The sequence below is a fragment of the Mustela nivalis genome (genome assembly GCF_964662115.1).
Source record: "Mustela nivalis genome assembly, chromosome: 3".
Taxonomy (NCBI): domain Eukaryota; kingdom Metazoa; phylum Chordata; class Mammalia; order Carnivora; family Mustelidae; genus Mustela; species Mustela nivalis.
In genome coordinates, this window is record NC_139022.1 from 172,319,168 (window position 1) to 172,332,159 (window position 12,992).

A 12,992-nucleotide genomic window follows, 5' to 3' on the forward strand; every position below is an offset into this window, starting at 1 on the left:
GGTGAGAGCAGAGAGCCTAGTTGCCACAGCAAATGGTCCTGTGCTTCTTGGATGCTAAGAAGCCCAGAAGCCTGAGATGGCTGGCCTTGCTTCCACTGCTGAACAATGGCATCAGGGACCCAGGCTCGTCCCTGTCCTTATCAACTTGCTTTTTCTTTTCTTTTCTTTTTTAAAGATTTTATTTATTTATTTATTTGACAGAGAGAGATCACAGGATAGACAGAGTAGACAGGGAGGCAGGCAGAGAGAGAGAGAGAGAGGGAAGCAGGCTCCCCACTGAGCAGAGAGCAGGATTCGATCCCAGGACCCTGAGATCATGACCCGAGCCAGAGGCAGTGGCTTAACCCACTAAGCCTCAACTTGCTTTTTCATCCCCAGTCTTGTTTCCTCTTGGTTTCAAAAGGGCTGCTGCACCTCCAGACATCATGGGAGACAAGGGGCGGCCGTGGCCATGTCTGTGCCTTTCATCGGGAAAGCCAGACATTTGCAGAAGCGAGGTGACTTCTGTTTTCATCCGGTGGGCCTCTGGCTGCAAGAGGAATGCATTTATCTGGGCTGAAGGGTGGTTCTTTGCCAACAGGGCGGAGGGCAGGGATGGGTGCCGGGTGGATTGCTAAGTGGGTCTGCCATAAAATCTCCAAATGACCCGAGTGTAGCCACTTAGGAGGGAGGGTAGAAATAGTCTGCGGGGAAGCCTCCGTGGGATCTTAGGGACTAGGGCTAGTCTCCCATGAGAGTATCGGTCACTCAGAGGCCCCTGTTACTTTTGTGAAGCCTGAAAGGAAAGAAAAGGGGAAACAGTCCCTAGAGACACAAAATCACTATTACTTTCTAAAGCTAGACCCCCTTACAGAACGAGTGGGCTGATGTCTGTTGGGGGACATCACCTTGATCGTTCCGGCTTATTCAGATTTGTTTCTAGACTTTGCTTGTTGTGGCAATAAATAAGTAAGACCGGCTTTTAAAACAAACATACCTACATTCCGTCCATCTAAGTGAAGGTCATTGTGGGCAAGTTTGGGGAAAAAAATACTTTTCAGGGGCACCTGGGTGGCTCAGTGGGTTAAGCCTCTGCGTTCGGCTCAGGTCATGGTCTCAGGGTCCTGGGATGGAGTCCTGCATCGGGCTCTCTATTCAGGGGGATCCTGCTTCCTCCTCTCTCTGCCTGACTCTCTGCCTACTTGTGATCTCTGTCTGTCAAATAAATAAATAAATAAAATCCTTAAAAACAAACAAACAAATAAACAAATACCTTCTAGTAATACAGCTGTCTTTGCCCAAGACATCTATATGGTACTTGGAAAGTTCAGGTGAACAGTCACATATGAAAACCAGTTTGGTTGTTTTAAGGCAGCCCTAGTTCTCACCTAAAACTGCCTATTTATTCCAGTTTGATCATCCAGCCTGCTCCCCGGACTCGGCTCTGAATCACTCAGCTGTAATCCACAGGCTCTGTGGAGCAATGGATAACGCATTGGACTTCAAATCAGCCCTTAGCAGTTGACAGTTTTCCACTGATTTTAATGGGGATCTATGCAAAAGAACTGCCTGCAAGGTTTGAAAGCAGTTCAAGTTTTAGGGACGCCGAAATACGCATCTCTGCTTCTCAAGGTCACTCCTCTGGGGGACCTGGGCGTCCGGAGGTGGCGAAGAAGCAGTTGCCAGATCGCGATTCGCCTTCCCCTGCCGCGGAGAAGGCTGTCGAGTCTGCCGGAGGCCGGTCACGCGGGGGAGGCCCACACTGCCAGAGGAGAGCCCCACGGGGCTTGAGGTGCTCCTGGAGGCCCAAAAACATGCCCACGGGAAGCCAGAAAGAAGTTTGCACCCCCCTGAAAGATGCAGACGTGGGAACTAATGGGCTACTGCGCTTACCTGGACAGGCGGACCAGGCTGCCCATGGAGGTCCATCCAGTGTGGGGAGCAGCCAACGCGCGGGGCCAATGACCAGGTAAGGTCACCCACGAGGGCATCCTCAAGAGGCCACACCTGCCACTCAAGTGCTGTTTCCAGGGGCACGAATTTGCTCGACCCCATTCTAAAACCCTTGGAGCCCCTGGCCCATGGGCTGGGAACTTGCCATTAAAGAGGGTGGGGGTTGCCGAGGCTGGTGAGGACAGGCGGGTCCTGTCACCTGAGGCAGGTGCACAGCATGAGCTGGTCCCTTATTCTGCTCTTTTTCCTCCGTTCTGGAGTGCCCGGCTACGAACAAGCCTGCGTCTAGCGTGGGTGACATTGGAAATCACAGCTGCTCCTGGCTGGGAGATTTCAGTGAGAACAATTTTAATCAGGACCTCGTAACTGCCGGTGCCTTCCATTCCATTTTTCATGCACGCTCGTCCCGCAAGTGTTTATGAAGTACCCACGATGTGCCAACCCCTGGCACATCGGCGCCGCTGGGTGATTACGAGCTGAAGCTGCTCTTCCGGCCGAGCGGGGCCGCGGCTGGGACCCTCTGCAGGAAGACCGCCCGCGGGTGTCTGGAACGACGGGGCCGGCCCCTGCGGATTGCCGGACACAGTTCATCATACTCAGCGCTTTCCTGAAAGTCAAGTCAAGTCTTTACAATGATTACAGCAGCCCGTCCCCCCAGGTTCATCGGTCCACGTGCCTGGATGCGGTTTGCTGGGCGGCAGGGGGGCGGCGGGGGGCGGCGGCGATCAGCAGACGGAACAGGGAAGGGGCGAGGAGGGCTCCGCAGTGCGGGGACCAGGGACGGTGGCGCGTGCTCCTTCACCAGGAAGAGAGAGATCAGCCCGAGAACGGAGTCGAGTGGCCACACACCCCCGCGTCCGGAGAGCTGGATCCGATCCCTCCAAGCTGGAGGACACGGAAGAGGGCTGTCCCCGCGTGAGCTGAGGACCTGGACGGTACCCGCTCTCGGGAACCATGCCGGTTGTCACGCCTGTGTCTTGTCTCGGGCCCCCCACCCCATGCGCCCTTCCCCACTGCCAGAGACCCTGTCTCAGGGGGCCTTCCCATCACCGAGCTGGCTGCCACCTTGCGTAAAATCCCCCGATTCCTAAACCTCGGTGTGCAGGACTCACATCTTGTGTGCCCTTCGCTGGCTAAGGCTGGCTCACTTCTCCAGAGGCGTTCTTCCATCCCGCCCTGGGGTCCCCCCCACATGTGTACACACACACCACATGCACACGCATATACACACGTACACATATCCACACACACAGCGCACCCACGTAACACACGCGCACACACAGAAGCACACGCCCCGGTACCACACCGACCCGCCCACCCAGGCCAGGCTCCCTTCCTGCCAGCTTCTCCGCGCGGGTCTCCCCTGCTTCACTTTAGTCTCGATCTCACCGCGGTGCTTTTCCCCGGGAACGCTCCAGCTCCTTCCGGCGGGAAGGCAGCATCCTTCTTTCTGGCCCGAGTTGCCAGCTCACAGACAAGGAGGGACACACACTACCTGAGATGAAGAAAGAGGACTATCCTCCAAGTACAAATGCCCACGCGATCAGAGTAAACCCACTATCCTCCAAGTACAAATGCCCCCGCGATCAGAGTAAACCCACTATCCTCCAAGTACAAATGCCCCCGCGATCAGAGTAAACCCACTATCCTCCAAGTACAAATGCCCCCGCGATCAGAGTAAACCCACTATCCTCCAAGTACAAATGCCCCCGCGATCAGAGTAAACCCACTATCCTCCAAGTACAAATGCCCCCGCGATCAGAGTAAACCCACTATCCTCCAAGTACAAATGCCCCCGCGATCAGAGTAAACCCACTATCCTCCAAGTACAAATGCCCCCGCGATCAGAGTAAACCCACTATCCTCCAAGTACAAATGCCCCCGCGATCAGAGTAAACCCACTATCCTCCAAGTACAAATGCCCCCGCGATCAGAGTAAACCCACTATCCTCCAAGTACAAATGCCCACGCGATCAGAGTAAACCCGCCAGTGATCAAATTCGGGCCAAGGCCTGTGCAAAGTGCCGATGTTGCCAACACTTAGAGCTCTGCCGGCAAACCAGCGGCTGTTTGTACATTAATATAGTTAGTCTTCATGACATCCCACTTGTGATGGCTATTATTATATCCACTACACAGATGAACTGAGAGGCACAGAGAGGTTAAGTAACTTGCTCAAGGTCACAGAGCTGGTAAGGGGAAGAGATTGGATTGACCAGCTGATTTGAACCAGCTGGTCTCTTAACCAGAGCCTAGAGGACCTGGATGCCCTGAGGGATCCATCACCCAAGAATCCTCACGACAGGACACAGGAAAGCCCCATTATTTCGGCCATCCCTGCTGTACACAAGCATCCCAAAGTTAATGGCATTGAGCGAGAACCATTTTCTCATGCTTTGGGGCTCGGTGGTCAGGAAGGTGCGTGGAGTGAGAAGGGGACGGATGGAAGCCTCAGTGGGGAAGACACGAGTGGCTTGGGGCTGGAGCCACCTGGAGGCTTCTCGGCTCTCGGCACATGGGCTGGGATGACTTGAAGGCCAGCTTCTAAGTTGGTTGGTGGAGCCTATGCACGTGGCTTGGGTTTCCCCCAGTATGGCGACTGGGGTCTGAGCAGGAGCACCCCAACAGGGACTATTCCAAGAGAACCAGGTAGAAACCTCGGGACCTGTTCTGACCTGACCTCCGAAGTCACGCGGCATCACGCCCACTACGTTCTATTAGTTATAAGAGAACCACAGGCAGCCCAGTTCCCAGGGCCTGGAAGGAAGAACATGTACTTCTTGATGGGGGCATGACAAGGTCCTGTTGCACAAGAACATGAGAGACGGGAGGAACACTGTGGAAAACACGGCTTGCCACACACCTGCCTACTGCAGAAACGTCATTGTCTCAATTTTAGTGACCTCAGGCCTCAAGGTATGAACTACTTGCTCTGGTTGTCTTGTTCCTGTGAATGAGAAACAACCACAGATGGGTACCATCTGAGCATTTTAGGGGGACTAATTTACCTAAAACTGTGATCTCACTAGAGAAGACGCCCCGTTCCTGACTGTGGCTCCTGGAGTCTTAGCCTGCAGCTGGCCGATGGAAGACAAGGAGAGCGGCCTTTCCATCGACTCTGTACGTTTCTGACCTACACCCATTCGCCCATTTTGTTGCTTGGGAGCGCAGGTTCCAGGGCCTGTCCGCAGCGGCTGGTTGACTTGTCTGGGGCTGGGCAGGGTCCCCAGGTGACGCTGTTGTACACTTGCTTTGGAGGACCCCTGTGTTAGATGAAGAGCTTTGTGGCTGTGGGGTTAGAGCCCCTCCGTCTCCTGACACCAAGCAGGTGCCCGTGGCTTTCACTGGCTCCCAGACACGACAGACTCTTTTTAAAGCACTTAAAGAATTTGGCCCATTGGCCAAGGCTAAGCAGCTATTCATGCTGAAAAATCACAGAGCACCCCTGGGGCAAATAATACATTATATGTTAATAGAAATAATTTTTTTAAAAAGACAAGAAAAAAATTTCAGAGCAGAGGCAACCTGCTTAGCTACTGTGTTTCTTTGCAGTGGCCTATAGATGAACCAAAACGCAGACTCATGGCGTGGCTATAAACCTTTAGAATAACTCGGAAGGGACCAAGAGCATTTCCCCCAAGGACTGCTCCCCTTGAAATGACCCTCCAGAGGGAGACAGAAGGGGGCTCCGGCCGTGTGCACAAATCATGCTGAGTATGCTTGGCAGCTATCTGGGGTTTTTGTCTTTTGGTTTTCGGTTTTCCTTAATGGGAAGGCACCAACGCTTGAGCTGGTACACTTAAATATCTTAAGATGCTCCCCAAATGCCAACTGGATGAACCCATCCTTTTTTTCCAACTTGGTGTGAGACGCACGAATGCCAGCTGCAGCGCTTGGTCCATACCTGAGCGATGGATAGAGCCGTGACCAGCGCAGCGCACGGCATGAGGGAGGGGTGAGGCCGTGAGGCCGTGTATGAAGTCACCGCCGTCGCCCCAAACCATTGGCTCGTCTCCCGGAGTGATGAGAACACCGGGGACCGTTCCTCAGAGCTGCTTCCTACTGGCGACTCAGCCAATGCTCCAGGAGGGCAAGATCGAGAACGGGTGTGTGAGAAGCGCTCGGGAGGCCACCTTGACTTTGGCCAAGAACTTCCTAACTCCTCGAGCGAGTCATTTCAACCTCTTGCGTGCAAAGTAAGAGATAATAGTGGTGCTCCCCGGGGTTGTTATGAGGGTTAAGCGTTCATGGGGGTGAAATATTTCAAGTGTTCCTTGACACGGAGTAAGTCCCCGCGCAGGGCCAGCCGCCGCCCTGCCCTTTTGAAATCATCATGACCACCACGTGGGTTTCTCGGGGGAGTGAGGGTGTTCGCTGCCCCCAATGTAGTGGTAACTGCAAGGCTTTGAGGGCTTCCCCCACCTCCACACTTCAAACACACGTGTGCACACAAACATACATGCACACGCACATACACAGGCCTCTCCTGGTGGCCTCCTCAGTCCCACAGGATCCTACACCCAGGAGACACTCAGCCTTTGCACCTTGGCTTGAGATAATGTGGCTCTGATCGCCTGAGGCAGGAAGGACAGGCTTCAAAAGGTCACAGTTGCCCTCACTGAGGCCTCTGAGGACACAGGCAGAGCTTCCAGCTCCTTGGATTCTTCTAGAAGCTCCCTTGCTCCCAGAAGTGATTTTTCTCATCTTCCTCATCTTCTGCCAGGAAATGATGCTGTCCTCTTCCAGGTAAGGCTCTGGGCCTCGGGCACTCGCTGCCAGGGTCAGTGCCAAGCGTACTGTTTCTTTCATTTTCAACCACCCTGGCCACTGGGCACCGCACTGCCTCCTATAGGCTGGGGTGATTTTGTCCCCAAAGTCTGTATGGTAGAGATCCTAACATTTTCTAACTTTGTGTGAATATTTTCTTTTCTTTTCTTTTTTAAGATTTTATTTATTTATTTGACAGACAGATCACAAGTAGGCAGAGAGGCAGGCAGAGAGGGAAGCAGGCTCCCTGCTGAGCAGAGAGCCCGACTCGGGGCTCGATCCCAAGACCCTGGGATCATGACCTGAGTCAAAGGCAGAGGCTTAACCCACTGAGCCACCCAGGCGCCCATGAATATTTTCTTTTTAAAATAAGATTTGTGGGGTGCCTGGGTGGCTCAGTGGGTTAAGGCCTCTGCCTTCGGCTCTGGTTATGATCCCAGCGTCCTGGGATCAAATCTCGCATCAGGTTCTCTGCTCGGCAGGGAGCCTGCTTCCTCCTCTCTCTCTCTGCCTGCCTCTCTGCCTACTTGCGACCTCTCTCTGTCAAATAAGTAAAAAGTCTTTTAAAATAAAATAAAATAATGGGCGCCTGGGTGGCTCAGTGGTTAAGCCGCTGCCTTCGGCTCAGGTCATGATCTCAGGGTCCTGGGATCGAGTCCCGCATCGGGCTCTCTGCTCAGCAGGGAGCCTGCTTCCTCCTCTCTCTCTCTCTGCCTGCCTCTCTGTCTACTTGTGATTTCTCTCTGTCAAATAAATAAATAAATAAAAATCTTTAAAAATAAAATAAAATAAGACTTGTATATGTTTTATCTTACAACTTTTGTTTTTAAATAGCAAACTTGGGGAAGAGTTGCAAAAATAATATGAAAAATTCACCCAGACACACCTGTTGTTAACATTTTGTTCTATTTTGCCACATCACCCCTCTTTTTCTAGGTAAGTGTGCATATTACTTTTCCCCAGTCACTGAAGACACCACGCCAGTACCCCTAAACGTTCCCGTGTGTATCTCCTAAGAGCAAGAACATCCTCTCACGAAGCCGCGGTGCGGAATCCCAGCCAGGAAGGTCATCACTGATCCGGCACTACTACCTGATTGTCAAGTGACCCATGATGTCTCCATGGAATTTTCTCCCAGTCCAGGGTCCCATCTGGGTGCCAATTCTCTTCAGTCTCCTTTAATATGTATGACATCTTCTGTTAGCTATTTTTTGTCTTTTTAAAAAAAATCTTGCATGACCATGATATTTTTGAAGGGGACACATAAGGGGCTCCCAAAGAGTTGTAAGAGAATAGTATAAAACCTCTCATAGACTCTTCACCCAGATTTTCTGAAATTTGGCTTTCATCACCAGATTCGGATTATACGTTTTTGGTAAGAATATATAGTGAGGTGTCCCTCTCATTTCCTCGCACACGGAGGTGCCTGATGGCAATTTTGTCTGTTTGTTGGTAATGTTGACTTAAGTTTGAGTCACCTCTGCTCATGGGCTTTCATATATCATCTTTGGGGAAAGGTCTGTGAGCATCTTTGAGTTACAGAGGTCTGGGGAAGCCCTTGTGGATTTAGCTCAAGGTACGTACATTGACCTGAGGCTACGAATCCCAGAAATTCCAAAAAGGGGTAGAAAGTTGCAGGATAGACTTATCCTGTTAGCAGTCACCCAGGCCACTCAAACTTAGGACTCCCCCACAGTGAAACCAGGAATATGTCATCAATCTCAGCCCCCATGACAACAACCCAGCAAGCTGGTGGGTCCCAGACCACTGCTCTAGGTGTAACACAACAAAATCATCCACCGCTGACATCATAAACCTTCTGAGAGCCACCTTTCCAAGGATTGCCCAAGGGTTCATCATGGTTCCAGGTTTCCTTGGAAACGTGCAAGGAGCCAACAACCAGGCCTGCCATGTTGGCTCTTTTCCGCACATTTTTAACATTGGCCAAGTGGCCATCAGCTTACAGTTACAGACGCATCTGTCCAGCTTAGGTGGCCTCCAGAAACCATCTACTGGTCACTGGACGTCATCGCCATGTGAAATGGGAGAATTGGGCAAGGAACAAGCACACAGGGCCTGGCTTTCAAATCTCTACTCTGTATGTGTCCTTGAGGAAATCACGTCACCTCTCCAAGCCTGCTGGGGCCTGACACATCCCACCCAAGGGAATGTTTGTGGCATTTCTATGGCAAATGACATGCAAGGGAAGTTCTTACTCTGACTGACTGTCACATTCGCTTAACATCTGTCTTTCCTGCTTTGGCTCCTGTATCTGAGAGGATCTGGATGTCCGTAATCTCCGCTTACAGACCAATTCAAGAAATCCGCACCAACCCCCTCGAGGCCACGGGCCGATGTTTTTTAGAGGATTTATCCCGAGAAACTCATTCTCTTCTGCACTTTCTACTTAACACAAAAATCTCTTTCCTTTCGGACAAATCTGGAAATCCAGTCTGTCCCATTTTGTGTTAATATATTATCATATGGAAAACAATTCATTTACGGGCAAGGGGACATTTATTCTTCAAATATCTACTGCGGATTTCTGGTAATCATAATTCCCATTTGGCAAATATTTTATTGGATGCACCCTCTGTCCGAGGGGAGGGTACAGGAGAGCCACAGCTAACAGACATCAGGGCCCTGCTCGTGGAAATTTCCATCTGTCTGTAAAGGAGGGTGACCAAGGATTCTGGTTTGCCCAGGACTGGGGTGGGGGGGGACACCCTGGAGTGCAGCATACTCATTGCTGAAATTGGGGAAACCATGGACAAACCAGACAGGTTGGCCGCCATGTTTAACTGATGGCCGGTTACCCTATCAAGAGGCAGACACTTCACAGTTCATTAGTCGCTGGAATTGTTGTCAGTGCTATGCAGGGGTGCGGGGGGGGGGAGGAGTACAGGGTGCCATGGGGCTTAAGGGCTGTCCCCTCAACAACATGCTCCCAACCCAAGCCACTGCCTCTGCCCCCAGAGAGCCACCCCTGGGACTGACACTGCCTTCCAGGGTCACCAGAGCCTGGGACCCCAAGGCCTGCTGCTGCTGGAGCCCAGGTCAGAGCCTCAGTGTGCCACAGCTGAGTGACAGTCCAGAACAGCCCCTCAAGCTCTCCATCATGCCACGGTCGCTGGGGTGCTGCCTTGGCTCCCTCTAAAGCTTAGAAAGGTCTCATCACACCCTCTGGAACACCCAAGAGCAGAAAGTCCCGTTCATGGTGGGTGTCTTGCTGCCCTCGGCTCTGTGCACGCCGGAGGTGGTCTTACAGCTGTGACAGCAGAGAAGTCAAGCACCAGGCTCGGGTGTGAGCTTCTCCTTCTCACGCTGCGTTCCTTGCCTGGGGGGCCTGACCACCCTGCCCAGCCCCCCACCCACTGCCGCCCTAACCCTCCTCACGTGACCCAGCCCTAGGCATTAGACTTTTTCTATAAATAATTTTCTATAAATAAACTGGTATGTTTTATAATCCGAAGAAAACAGGTTTTTGCTTGTTTGTTTACTTTTTAGAGCAGGGGCCACAGGAGCGAGAGGAGCAGAGGGAGGGAACATCCCAAGCAGGCTCCGCACCCGAGGCAGAGCCTGAGACCCCACAGCCCTGAGATCACAACCCGAGCTGAAATCAAGAGTCAGACGCTCAACTGACTGAGCCACCCAGGTGCTCCGGAAAGAGCTTCACGTTAAATAAGCGAAGAGGGTCTCATTCTGTCAAAATACACACCGGGGTCCTATTTCTGTCCCTAGTGTGGCCACAGCCATCAAGTAGAAACAACTTGTCCAACCAAGTCATTGTCTCGGATTATTTCTCTCTTTTAAGATGAGCTGTTTACGAAGTCAAATCGGGACTCCCTTCATTTGGATGAACTCATTTTCGTCACTTGAGGTCGTGTGCTGGCTGACTGTCCCTGGCTGACTGGCCCTGGCTCGGGCCATGCTGAGCTGCGCAATCCCACAGCTGCGCTTACCGGGCGCCCTGCTTACACCGGCTTTTCCTCTTTAATCCCCAAGTTCGGGATGGAAAATAAGGCCCTTCTGATTTCATTAGGCCAGCAGATTGTTTCTGCAAATCACCTCGACAGCGTCTCACAGGTGCTGGTTAAAACGAATGCTGTTCAACACGTGTGAAATGACCCCCAAAGAAGAAAGTAGGATTCGGTTCTGACTTACCAGGTTCTATAAGTGGGAACCGAACAGCAGAGACAGCAAACGCTGTGATGCTGACAGCATGTCCCTCAAACTCTGCGATTTCATTCACTCGATGATCGAGTGACGTGGAGTGTGGGCGCCGCCGTCTAGCCCGTTGGAGACGCAGGGAAGACCAAGGGTGGGTGGTCTTTGCATCAGTGAAGGCTTCCGGGTGAAACCGACAGATGGCCCAGAGCACCCAAAAAGGGGGTACGGTGTAGGTAGGGCCTCAGAGACACCCGGGACAAAGCAGAAACTCTCTCCAGGGATTATCTTGGCTTTTGTCTGAGTTCACGTTCTCCGTACAGCCTCCCCCACCCCCCCAATCCTGCCAGGACCCTGGGTGTTCACCGCCGGAGGACAGCCACTATCGGCGGCTCCCACCCAAGCTCAGAAATCCAAGGAAGGGTTCTGATTGGCCCAGCTGGGGTCACGTGCCCAGCCCTAGCCAATCTACCTCTGGAAAGGATTTAAAAAGAGAGAGAGAGAGAGAGAGACTGTTTTCTGACTCTTCCCTGAGATGGCTTTGCAGCAGTAGGCGATAGCAAGCGACATTGCAGCCACTGACGTGCCAGCGCAGAACTTGTCACCCAGGAAGGCAGTTTCTCTTGGAGGAGAGCTGGGAAGAGCTCTTCCGGCTCTGGCTCTTGGCTCCCAGTGAGGCTGGGGGGCAGGGAGGGGACAGTCCCAGCCAGGATGACGATGTTTTCCCCAATGAGCAGACAGGGAGAGCCTCTTTCTCCATGACCCTGGGCCGGCTCCTCTGTCCTGCCCAGAGGAAGGAGCCAGTCCCCAACCCCCCAGATGACTGTGTACACCACCCCATTCCCCATCCTGGGGACCCTGAGCCCCAAGCCCAGCACATGCTCTGGAGCTGGGGGTCCTGCGGTAGCTGGCATGTACATGGGGACTCCGGGGCCTGGGGAACAAGTTTCTGCTCTGGGTAGGCTGGGGAGAGGGATGCGGGAACTTGGGTCCAGTGCCTCTGCTCTGGGTTCACATAGGAGACCCCTTAATTTCTTGTCCCCTGACCCTGCCGTCACCCCCACCTGCCCTCATTTCCAGGGTGTGAGCGTTTGCAAGGATGCTCTTCGCAGGGGAGGCGGGGAGGAGCAGCCCTTGCAAGCTGGGGGGCTCCCACTGGGGGCTTCCGCGGGCAGGACTGGAGGCAGAGGAAGTGCTCCAGCGAGTCAGCTCTCCTCTCATGATGAGCTTTAATATTAATCACGCAACTGTGTGCATCGTGACAGCAGCGTCACCGTTTTATTCCACGTTCATTTCATGCCCACTCCTAGCTGAGCATCGTGCGAGATACACTGTTGAGTTTTGCTAATGAAACCAAAACAAATCATGGATTCAACTAAACAAAAACAAAAACAAAAAACAAGAAACAAAAAACTATGTGTGTTAACATAAGGCATAAAGCACCTTACACCCTTTAAGATGATCCCGAAAGACTATGTGGAAGGAGTCAGAACAGGGCAGAGGGGCACCTGTTGGAGGGGGAGCAGCACACTTGGAGGGGGCAGCCCTCCCTCTGAGCTGAATGGGTCAGAACCACCAAGAAAGTGCTTCCAGGGGCCCCAGTGTACTTCCCCTGGGCTCAACTTTTGTTTTCAGAGCAAATGTTCCCTTGCCCCTGGGAGGGTGTGATGCAATCCTCTCTTTGCTTTCTGTTTATAATTTCTGTGAAACAAAGACGTAATTGAGGATCGCAGTTTGGTCTAATGACTTGTCTGATGCCCTCATAGGGAGCTCAGCCCCCAGGTTCCCTGGTGGGCACCCCCCTCCCCAGCTGTGTCTGAACCATGTTGACTCTGGAGGCCTGCGGGTTCCTGGGTCTCTAGTCTTTAAAAACTGCAATAAGCCAGTTTAGTGACACGCAGGCCCATCATTATCTTTCCTTCTGGAAAGGTATCTTTTCCTTCTGGAAGCCGCAGCTGAGGCCTCCCCTTGGGCTGAGATGTGAGGGTCCTGTCCTCTTAATTCCTGTGGTTCCTCTGATGCTGAAAATTCGGGACAGCAGTCCTTGTCTGGGGGTGGTGTTGGGGGGGGTGCTGACTTGACACCTCCAGACTCCAGAGTCCTCTTCAAGCAGGTTTTCCCGCAGC